Below are 12,358 nucleotides of genomic sequence, written 5' to 3'. Positions count from 1 at the left end.
CCCAAATTAATGCATAAACCCAACCCCAAATCCTATGCCTATTGCTATAAATAAGGTAAAATCAAAGGGCAAACTTGTGACTGTAGCTAAGCTATAGTCAAATACCTCATCAATTTTAGAATAGATAATGTGTAAAAGAAAAAAAAGTGTGTTTATCATTTCCCTTTAGTAATATACTGAAAAACTAAAAGTGGTTCCATAACATAAAATGACACAAGAACATAAAGTGCACTAAGTCCAGTTCTACTAGTTGCCATCAGCTTTGATTTTATAGGTATATCACTAACAAAATTATCGTAAAACATTTTCCCTACAAATTCTTTACACTTACATTATTGTACTGAAACCGTTCTTTGTTGCCTGAAACCATTTAAGCCTTGCTATGTACTAGAGATTGGCTTTTTGGCAAATAAGGTAAATTTTATATTATCATTTTTTTTCCTTTTATGTTTAGCTTTAGAGAAAGATGGTGCTAACTTGGAAGAATTCACTGAAGAAATTTTTGACATGAGCCTTAACGAAAACTCGGGACATTGCTCCAATAGCATTAGTCTTGATTAAGCATGGCATGTATTTTAACTTTCTCTATTTGCATTTTCCTCATATGTAGTCTCATCCGTCAATTTCCTCTTACTGGAACGATGTCACTTATTCTTTTAAAGATATTTTTCCGTGATGTTTAATGATTAGGATGGATTGTGCAAGATTAATGCTTACTTTTATTGTGACAAACTTCTTACTAATGGAAATTTCACTTGTCAAGGAAATATAGTTCCAATTTAGTCCCTTGCATCATTTTATTACGTCTCTCCTTGCTCTCTAACTAAGTACTTTAAACCATAAAGGTGAATGTTGAAGGCAAAAAAGCAGCAGAGGATGCAATGCAAGAAGAAAGAGAGCCATCGTAGACTCTGTAGTGAGACATTGATTGAGACTTGAGAAAGAGAATTACTGTGTTTTACTTAAACAATTTCCCGATCTATGTTAAGATTCAGAGACACATGTAATTGATAGAAAGTCAAATTCTACTATATAAAAACACAATCATGCTAGTGTCAGGTTAATTCAATCAATTGATATGCATTTTAATTGGCCTATTAATCAACTTGATGTTCAAAATGTGTACCTACATGGTTCTTTGAGTAAGAAAGTGTATATGCGGCAACTGTTGCGCGGAAGCGTCAAATATGAAACCAATAAGTTACAACGGCAAAATATGACAAGACAAATAATCCAAAACACAAGGATTTATATTGGTTCGGCATAAGCCTACATCCAGTTCCGAGACAGCGAGGAAATTCCACTAATATCAAAAGGAGATTACAAATAGAATTTTAACTCTCAAACCCAAATCCCACATACAATCAATAGCTCTCACTCAAACTAAGAAACAAATGGAGAAGAAGAAACACATATCAAAATCCTTCTTTCCCAAAAGCTACACAAGTAGCACCAACATCTTTGATTGAGTGATTACTAACAAAATGGGATTATTACAAATGGTGGGAACGAGCAGCTCATATTCAAATGGGAGAGCCGAATGCTCTCCCTGGTTTCTCTCATCTGCCGCTCCCCCCTTCCCTCCCACATTCGGCTGCAACCTTTATCCATACAAAAGCAACCAATAAAAAATCCAAAGTAAAGGAATGACAAACATCATCATGACCTTCCTTTTTCTTTTCAACAAACATAATCATTGTGTCTTTACTCATGATGATGTCCACCAAAATTTTCTTTGTTTAATTTACTAGCCGAAAGTGAATGCCAAGTTGGCCACTAATTTGGCCACTATCCAACAATCTCCACCTTGGCCAAATTTCGAAAACATCATAGAGAATCGAATCAACAATCACCATAAGCACCCAAAGTACAAACTAAAGACAACGAGAACTAAATCAAATTCCCCAAACTTTCCGGTACTCATAACAATTTCCACCTCAACTCAAACTGTACCAAAGCCAACGAAAGTAAACATTTCTCTACCGTCTTCTCCAAATTTGCAAACCATAAGTGCCTTGATCAAAACAAAGGTGATTTAAACGAAGAACTGAAATTCTTCAATATCACCAACAAAAGATCAAGCACACCATACCAAAGTTGGACACACAACGAACTCCACCTACTCACAAACACCATGGTCTTAAACTGCACCAATAGACTCATTCACATAGCATGGCACATTCTCCAAGTCAAAACTGATTTCAAAATTTGGCAACAAGGTTTAACATACCACATAAAAAACCTTTCACCCAAATTCAGATCCTATGAATATCAATATTATGCCCTTCACTCAAGTTTTCCATCATCACATGAGCACCAATAGGATAACCAAATATTTCAAATTCAAATAATCAGTAGGAGATCCAAAACCATACCTCAACTGGAGTCTTCAAGAAAACTAATTGCAGATGATGGAGACCAACAAACTAAATAACAATGGCAAACAAATCCAACCAAATGTCCATAGACCAAACAAAGTTAGAAAGCATATAACTTGCCTTCTACAAGAGGGTTCCACACAAATGTTTTGCAGTGCAAGTGGTGTATCCAAAATAGTGTGATGTCTCACTATCCAAACCTTTGCAGAACTCAACAAATTGGCCCTCACAAACTCCTCCAATGTCTCCAGCAACTTGCTTCAAAGGCAACCAATATGAGTGAAAAAACAACCAAACAATTTCTGCCATTGAAAAAATGCCAAAGAAAAGAAAACTTAGCCTTAGCCTTTCTCCCTTTTCTTCGAGCCAACGACATCATTTGTCATCATGATGTCCTTCTGCCAAAACAAATGCCGAAAGAAAAAGAACCAACATTATCTTTTCAATTTTCAACTGCTTCTACTTTTTCTCCTTCCCACTCAACTCGTCGACAACAGCCCACAAACACCTCCGGTGCAACGATGACCAACGGAAAACCCACCAAAAGCAGTACACTACAACTGCAGCCGTCGAACACCAACACTTCAACAACATCGACAACAACATTGCAGCAGACACGCTGTTTCCGAAACCATTCTCCAATCTGCGAGCTCAGTGACTGCAGCATAGTCCCTTACTATCCTTCTTCAACGCCACGCATTTTGCAGCCAAACTCTGCATCTCCAATTGACCAAATGCCAAAGTCATTCCTCCTGTCGATTTTTTTCAAAAAAACATATTTCACCGTCATTCGAAGATTTCATAGACATACTAGTACAAAGCCTCCAAGTCGAAACCCAGAGCTCTAATACCACTTGTTGTGTGGAAGCGTCAAATATGAAACCAATAAGTTACAACGGCAAAATATGACAAGACAAATAATCCAAAACACAAGGATTTATACTGGTTCGGCGTAAGCCTACGTCTAGTTCCGAGACGGCGAGGAAATTCCACTAATATCAAAAGGACATTACAAATAGAGTTTTAACTCTCAAACCCAAATCCCACATACAATCAATAGCTCTCGCTCAAACTAAGAAACAAATGGAGAAGAAGAAACACATATCAAAATCCTTCTCTCCCAAAAGCTACACAAGTAGCACCAACATCTTTGATTGAGTGATTACTAACAAAATGGGATTATTACAAATGGTGGGAAGGAGCAGCTCATATTCAAATGGGAGAGCCGAATGCTCTCCCTAGTTTCTCTCATCTGCCGCTCCCCCCTTCCTTCCCACATTCGGCTGCAACCTCTATCCATACAAAAGCAACCAATAAAAAATCCAAAGTAAAGGAATTATCATTCCTTTACAAACATCATCATGACCTTCCTTTTTCTTTTCAAAAAACATAATCATTGTGTCTTTACTCATGATGATGTCCACCAAACTTTTCTTTGTTTAATTTACTAGCCGAAAGTGAATGCCAAGTTGGCCACTAATTTGGCCACTATCCAACAGCAACCCCCTGGTTTATTGATCAACAACGCTCGTTGTAACCATGGGTCGTGGTTGTAGTTGTTTCTTAAGGCAAAGTAGATAGACATAAACATGTTTCGTGACATTCCTAATCTTGTGCATAGTAATAAAGCTCCAAGTGTTCATCAAATCACTCCATGACTTGCATATGCACACAAACCAAATGAAAGAAGGAGGTGGCTAGCACAAGCACTAGGATGCTAAGATTTCTTCCTTACACGATGTGGATGTCACAGTTGGATGAAATGTAAAAAAAAAAAACAATAAATAAATAAATAAATAAAAAGGGTTAACGGGTTGAAACGAGTGACTCATTAGCTTAACGGGTTAAGTTCGGGTGACCCGTAAACCTAACCTGTTTACACGTCTAATTGTACACATTTCTCTTTTCTAGGAGAAAAGTCGTGAACTCGTGATCAAGTAGCTGTCTTGCTGTCTTCTACTTTTCAAAAAATGCCTACTGTCTTTCACATCTCCCTGAATTTACTTGATCTGTCTAAATTCAAATACAAGAAAATGGACTACCATTCAACTTAAACCACATATATGTTGAATAGTAGCTCACTACTGGCACTATAAATAATATGCACTGCGATGCAAACACATAATCTAAATGGATGTTGTCGATGCAAATTTTTGTCGTCCTTCACTTTGACGAAAGTGCACCTACAAAACAATCAACAACTTTGATAAAAGATCAAAAGCCTCATGCGCACCCACAATAAGTTGGGGGTTGGGGGGGAGGTTTGGCCAATAGATTTCCAATGCCCAAGTTAGTCACTTTGAAAGGAGTGAGTGTTTGGTGTTTTCTGTGTGAGAAAAACGTACCTAATTTTGGTGGAGAAATAAGGTACTTATAGAGAGGGTGGCCGGCCCTAGGATTGGATTTTTGTTAGAACATTCCCAAGATTTTTAGTAAAGGCTAGCCGACATTCACATCTCCCAGACCCTACGTAAAGCGGGAGCCTTGTGCACTGGGTACGACCTTTTTAATATCTTGGGATAATGGTTGAAAATATCTCAAATAAGATTTTCTCCGGTCACTGGGATGCAGAGACATAGGTATGCATATGTTGTGGCACATAAGATTTTCTCCTGCCAAAGATACAAGACAGCATCGATTTTTTATCGAAATTTGGATAATAACTCCAGCACTATTAACAGGAATAGAAGAACAAGTGCATGTAACCAATGAAAATTTAGATGGTAAAGTAATATTTCGGCTATATAAAACAAAAGTGATTCTGTAAAGCATCTTTTGTAATTATCAGTCGGCTTTGATTTTGAAGGTAAATGACAAACCAAATTATTGTAAAGCATATATGCTTCGTACACAGTTTTAATTCTTACATTATTGTAAAGCAGTTCTCTTTCTCTATTAAATAAGGGGAAAAGTCATGAACTAGTGATCAAGTGCTGTATTTCTGTCTTGTTCAATTGATTTTTCATTTGCAAATCTACTAATCAACGAATTACTTTTTGAAATTCATGATCAAGGGGGTGGCCTAGGCAGTAGGCAAATCAACAAATAAGTCATGCGTAAAACGATTTCTTCAAAACCTTGCCTATTTTCTTTCACGATCTCCCTAAGACATGTGTAAAATAGCAAATAAACTAAAGCATAATTCATTATGTACATTAACAACAATATTGTTGTTTGTAGTAGCATTGATAAGAGGGCCTGAAAACTTCCCATTAACTACTATAACATGCAATCAAAATTCCAATAAAAACAAGTCAAACAGAAAAAATGCTCATACTCCAAACAGAAAAAAACCACACATTTAATAAAATAAATCACACAGATACACACAACCAATGAATTACAAATGTATAAAATAGAATTCCCAATAGGTCTAGAGCCAAACAGAAAAGTAAAAAGGCGTTTGTTCTATCCTTACTCCCAAAACTGTCAATTTACCCCATGAACTTTCACTTAGCTTTCGATTACCCCTTTGAGCTTTTCTATTGGAAAATTAAGGACTCAACCTAATTTTTTTAGCCGATATGCCCCCTACCGTTAGTTTTTCATATATTCCATCCATATTTCTGTTAAGTGAGACCATGTGCACAACATGTGAGAGTAGTTAAGTCATTTCACTCTTAAAAATTATTAAAAAATTGAAAATAAATATAAAAAAAAAAAACTTTCCCTCTATGTTTTTCCTGCTAATTCCTATCCTCAATTTGATTTTTCCCTCTCATTCCTATGCATAAGAAATGACATATGATGTTATTGTCTTCATAAGTAGCTAAGTTAGTCTTTTTCTTGAAGCATGTACTACCATTTTTATTTTCTCTAACAAATTAATAATTTAACAAATGCACATGGTGTTATTGTCTCCAAAGCAGTGCATTAATATAATAAACGTGTTCATAATACTAATAAAAAATGCTCAAGATATTTACATATTTTTCATAATGTCATAATAATCCCAATACAATTCCACAAAATGATCCTTAAGAAGTTGGAAAACATAAGAGATTTTACCATCCATAAGGTATATAACCCATAGAATCTCGATTACAAAATATGGGCATTCCACTTAACCAAACACAAGCAAAATAAGGTTTTAGTTATCAAAACATGAACACAAACATTCTGCTCAAAACACACATGACACGTGGAGATCAACTACACTTTCCATGGCCTTCCTCGTTTGGTTGGAATCTTGTATCTAAACCTTTTTTCATTTCTGATGGCTAAATAAGGTTGAGGGTGTTATGTTTTCCAACATCTTAAGGATCATTTTGTGGAATTGTATTGGGATTATTATGACATTGTGAAAAGTATGTAATTATCTTGAGCATTTTTTTATGAGTATTATGAACATGTTTCTTATATTAATGCACTGCTTTGGAGACAATAATACCATGAGCATTTGTCAAATTATTAATGTGTTAGAGAAAATAAAAATGGTAGTACATGCTTCAAGAAAAAAACTAACTTGGCTACTTATGAAGAAAATAACACCATATGTCATTTCTCATGCATAGGAATGAGATGGAAAAATAAAATTGAGGATAAGAATTAGCGGGAAAAAATAGAGGAAGGTTTTGTTTTTTTATTTATTTTCAATTTTTTAATCATTTTTAAGAGTGAAATGGCTTAACTACCCTCACATGTTGTACACATGATCTCACTTAACAGAAATATGGATGGAATATATGAAAAACGAATGGTAGAGGGCAAATCGGCTAAAAAAATTAGTTTGAGTCCTTTTTTCCCATAGAAAATTTCAATAGGGAAATCGAAAGTAAAGTGAAAGTTCAGAGGGTAAATCGACAGTTTACTCTTTTGGAAAAGCACTTACACTGGATGACAGCCCGCGATGAGAGGATCATTTTTACCTCTTGGGTCAAGGTCCAATTCCGGCAGGCTTGGCTAGAAAACCGACGGTCACCATTTATTGGATATGAAATTGAGGAAATTCGGGTACAAATTTGTAGAAACTAACTTAGGGGTTGGAAAGAGGATGGGAAGAGCATCCTGGAGGTATAATTTAAGGGTCGTTGGTGACCTATAGACGACGCCGCTGTTGCTTGAAAGAGATTAGGAAGAGAGAGGATACGGGAAGGAAGAGAGAGATAATGAATGGGAGAGAAAAAGTCGAGGTGATGGTGTCTAATCTGAAATTGGTAGACAAGATAAACAAAACCTGAGCACGGGAGGAAGGCTGCCATTGGTCTAGAGATGGAGATAAACGAGGAGAGATTGGAGGCGGCTAGGCTCTAATTAAGGTCTGGGCTTTTAAGTAAAAGAGACAGGAGATGGAGAAACGAAGAATTTTCACGACTTCATCTCTCAATTGGGAAAAAATTAAAACCACTTAGCTGAGGTACGCACGGGGTAAGTAAATAATTCTAATATCCCCAAATATTATCAAGGCGCCAACAAAAATAAATCAAAAACATCAACCACAGGCCAGATACATGGTGAAATTTAAAAAGGCGGTGAGGTGGTTTTAGTTAATCACCACAAGCACTACATGTGGTGATTTTTGTTTTCAATCACGAGCAGTACATACCTATTGTAACTTACTCAATTTTAACAACAGGCACGAATATGATTGTAGTTAATTAATCATATCTACCACAGGCCGACTTTGACTGTGATAATTGATTCCTTTCTACCATGGGCTCTTATAACACATGATAGGAATGTTGTGGTAAATATGATGTTGTGTTGTAGTGTCTTTCTGCATTTGAGCTTTAAACTTTGTAATTTCGATGATGTCACTAGAGGCAATAAGCATATCATCTACATAAATCAATAAGTAGACATATGTACCTCCACTTAATTTCCTATGGTACACGCAATGATCGTGATGGCTTCTAGTGTAGTCTTGATTCTTCATAAACTTATCAAACTTTAAATACCATTGCCTGGGTGATTGTTTTAAACCATATAGTGACTTGTTGAGCTTGCAGACTAAACCCTCTTTTGCTTTTTCTTCATACCCTTTAGGTTGCCTTATGTAAATCTTTTCAAACAAATTTCCAAGTAGGAATGCAGTTTTTACATCCAACTGAACTAACTCGAAATCAAATTGTGTCAGTAGCTCAAGCAGAATTCGAATAAATGAGTGTTTCACTCCTAAAGAAAAGATTTCTTTATAATATATTCCTTCTTTCTGAGCATATCCTTTAGCCACTAGTCTAGCTATGAACCTCACCAAACTTGCATCATTTATTCCATCCTTCTTTGCATATACCCACTTGCATCCAATTGCCTTTCTTCCCTCAAGCAACTCCATCAATTCCTAGGTTTTATTCTTCTTGAGTGACAACATCTCGTCCATAGCTCTATGTCATTGCTTTGCTTCAGTAAAACTTGTAGGAATATCAACTTCGACTACTGGTAACGTGTATGCCATACATACAACGCAATCTTTGAATCTGACAGGAAGCACAATCTCTCTTTTTCCCTTCTTCTTGGCAATGCACTCTTCTTATGTCTGAACATCATCATTCACAGCTTCTTCATCTTGTCTTTCTTCTTGGTCAACAAATTCTTGTTCTTCATTGTGGACGTCATTCTCGGTGCTTGATTTTTCAGAATTATTTGTCCTTATGGACAACATTCCTATCCTCTTGAAGTTTCATATGGGATTCATTGAACGTTATGTCTCTGTTCACTACTACTTTCTTGAGTTCTATGTTCCACAACCTAAATCCCTTGACACCATTATTGAACCCCAAAAAGATAGCTTTCTTTGCTCTTGGATCCAGTTTGTTTTCTTTCACGTGGTAGTAAGCATTGCAGCAAAAAACCCTTAGTCTTTCATAATCTTGAGCTATTTCCTAACTATAATTCCATTGGAGTCTTACCACTTAGAGCTACAGAAGGTAGATTATTCAAAATATGGCATGCATAATTCAATGCCTCTGCCCAAAATCTTTTATGCAATTTTGCTTGTGAAAGCATACATCTCACCTTTTCCAACAATGTTCAATTCAATCGTTTTGCAATACCATTTTGTTGTGGGGTTTCTCTAACACTAAAGTGACGAGTAATACCTTCCCTTTTCATATCTCGAAGAAGGAATCAAAAGTTATTTGACACGCCCCAATTCCAATGTCCGAGGGACATCGGGATGGCCACGTGTTGGCCGACACCCGATGGTGACGAAAGCCATTTAATGAATGCATATGCTGAGAACATGTGAAACATGCATATAAATTTCTCGCGTAACTACACAATGTAATATTCAAATATAATTCTTACAAAATACCATAATAATATTCAACTGCCAACAATGAATATAATGATAATGCTTGACATGTTCAGAGCATACAACTAATCCAGAGTACAAGCGGAAAGTAAGATAGAGAGGTGCTATTACAATAGATGTTAAGCGGAGAGGATGATATGATATCACTGGTAGGGGAAAGCCTCGTAGCTCAAATTGTACGCCTCGTTCCTATGTCCTAAAGGGGCACAAAACAAACATGAGTGGGCCAAGTTGATATATATATATATATATATATATATATATATATATATATATATATATATATATATAATATTGAAACATTTATCAACATACTAACCCCCAAAGTTTAAAGAAAACTCATAACATAATATGTAATAGGTTTCCAAAAACCCTAGCATACCATAAAACCTTCATAAAACATATCTCGTATATAGTGTGCTAACTAGTGGTATCCTAGTCACCCGTGGTGTTCAATAATTATATCTCTCGGCCCGTAGCAAACAACTATGTCTCTCGGCCCAAAGCTAGAGATTATTTCTCCCGGCCTGAAGCCAAAGATTATTTCTCCCAGACCAGTGACCACTAGATGAGCACAAAACATTGAATATACTCTTTCCAAACATAGGTACATATATCTCAAAAACATCTTCATACCATATAGTCATCCATCATATATACTATAAAGAAGTGTGTAAAAATATGTTCATAAATAATATATAGTCATCCATCACAAATACTACAAAGAACATAAGTTCGGTAAAATATGGTATTCCAAAATATTCGCAGTAAAGCATGATATAACAAAAGTGTAAATCTAATTTACTCATACAACGTAACCATTAAATCATGCTTTCCATGTATGCATTTCTACTATTAAAACATGCATTTTAGAAGGGGTCCACTCACAGATACTATGTCATCAAAAAGCCGTACGAAATAGGAATGATGGAATCACCGCTAATAATTGCACCTAAGCACATAAAGGGGTACAATTAACAAAATTATACTCAAACGATTGAATTTCAGGAAACGAAGTCATTAACAAATTCAGGATGTCGAAAAACATATAGGGGGACGTTGAGTACCCCCACGTGCTGTCGTGGGTTACCGAAACAGTTATCAAAAAATTCTTTAGCGCTGCAGTGGACGGTGGCGCATGTGTTCCACGCTTTAGCCACGCGTGGTTTGGCTGCTGGGTTGGACCAGTTTGGTCCCGAGTTCTCACGGCCCGAAAGCTTGGGGTCCAAGGGTTTTGGGTTTTAGATTAAAGGGCCGAAAGACCTAGTTGAATGGCCCAAGGGCCTCAATCCAAAGGGTTTAGGTTTGGGTTTTAGTGGGCCAAAGACCTAATGTTGATCGTGGCCCGAATGACCTTAACTCAAGGGCTTGGTCTATTTCTCTCTAGGAAAGAAGGCTGGGGCCTTTCAAGCTCTGGTCGTCGTCAACACTCACCCCTAGGCTACAAACTAAGTACCAAAATAAAGCTAGAGACGAGAGGGAGTGATTAGGTACCTTTGATTAGTCGTATGGTGGCTAGAATCTAGGTTCAAAGTCTCAGAATTCACCGAACCTAGGTTGGGTGTCCTTTAGGTGTCCCGGAGCTTCACAAAGACAAAGAGAGAAAAATAGGAGGTCCACGATGGTGGTGGTGGTGATGGTGGTGTTGTCGACGTCGGGATGTCTCGTTGGGTAGGTGTATCAATCAAGAAAGGAGGGAGAATGAAAGGGTCTGAGAGAGAGATGAGAGCGAGTGTGCGAGAAAAAGTGAGAGATGGTTAACCAGGGAAGGGGAAAATAAAGAGAAAGTGTGAGTGCTTGCCACGTGGCAGGTAGAGAGAGATGGAAAAGTTGAGGCAAAATCTAATAAGGGGATTCGGATAGGGTAATAGATGGGGGACTAAAATGTAAAATCAATAAATCTCTAGAGAAATTATGAAATTACAACAAGTTTGGGGGTGGGGTTTAACAATATTCCCTGCCATTATCACTTCTTAAGACTTTCAACTTCTTGCCAGTCTTCTTTTCAACCATATTTCCATTCCATGAAAATATTCAACACCTCATGTTTGTGCTTCATCATATAAATCTGTGATCTTCATGAGTAATCATCAATGAATGACATAAACCATCTCTTCCCACCTAGAGATTCATTCTTTGTAGGTCCCCAGACATCCAAGTGTACATAATCCAATATCACCTTAGTTTGATGTATTGTAGTGCCAAATTTTACCTTTGTTTGTTTGCCAAGAACGTAGTGTTCAGAAAAATCAATTTTTCCATTTTTTGGCTCCCTTTCGAACCCCTTTTTAATCAACCCTTGGAGCGCTTTGTTTCCCACATGCCTCAACCTTATACACCATAGAGAAGATGAATTAGCTTGATCACCATCTGCCACCATAGCCACCTGTTTTTCCAAGGTTTTGCCCTCCAACAAATAAAGCAAACCTTTTCTAAGAGCCTTCATCATCACTAATGCCCCTCTAGCTACCTTAGAATATTATTCTCAGAATAAAATTTGTAACTTTGAGATTCAAGGGTGCCTAAAGAAATTAAATTCTTCTTGAGGTTTGGGATATACCTTACTCCTTGTAGCTCTCGAATTACACCATCATGATGCTCTATCATAACGTTGCCAATTCCTTGCGTTGAACATGGATTATCGTAAACCATATACACAGTTCCAGTGAGACTTTTGAAAGATAAGAACCAATGACGTTGGGAAGTCATATGATGAGTGCATCCAATG

At 36.8% G+C, this 12,358-nt stretch overlaps 1 long non-coding RNA gene across 1 annotated transcript; it reads right to left on the bottom strand.

The window, feature by feature from the left end:
- Window positions 1-3,280: 3,280 nt before the first annotated feature.
- On the bottom strand, window positions 3,281-7,606 carry LOC114822756 (uncharacterized). The gene is made up of 3 exons (XR_003770935.2): window positions 7,210-7,606; window positions 4,724-4,990; window positions 3,281-4,561 (listed from the first exon to the last, which is right to left on the bottom strand). It is a non-coding gene; the product is annotated as an uncharacterized lncRNA (long non-coding RNA).
- Between the last annotated feature and the right edge of the window lie 4,752 nt (window positions 7,607-12,358).

The sequence above is a fragment of the Malus domestica genome, chromosome 17 (genome assembly GCF_042453785.1).
Source record: "Malus domestica chromosome 17, GDT2T_hap1".
In the NCBI taxonomy this organism is placed as follows: Eukaryota; Viridiplantae; Streptophyta; class Magnoliopsida; order Rosales; family Rosaceae; genus Malus; species Malus domestica.
The sequence above is the reverse complement of the archived record's forward strand: the minus strand, read 5'-3'. Positions and strand labels throughout refer to the sequence as shown.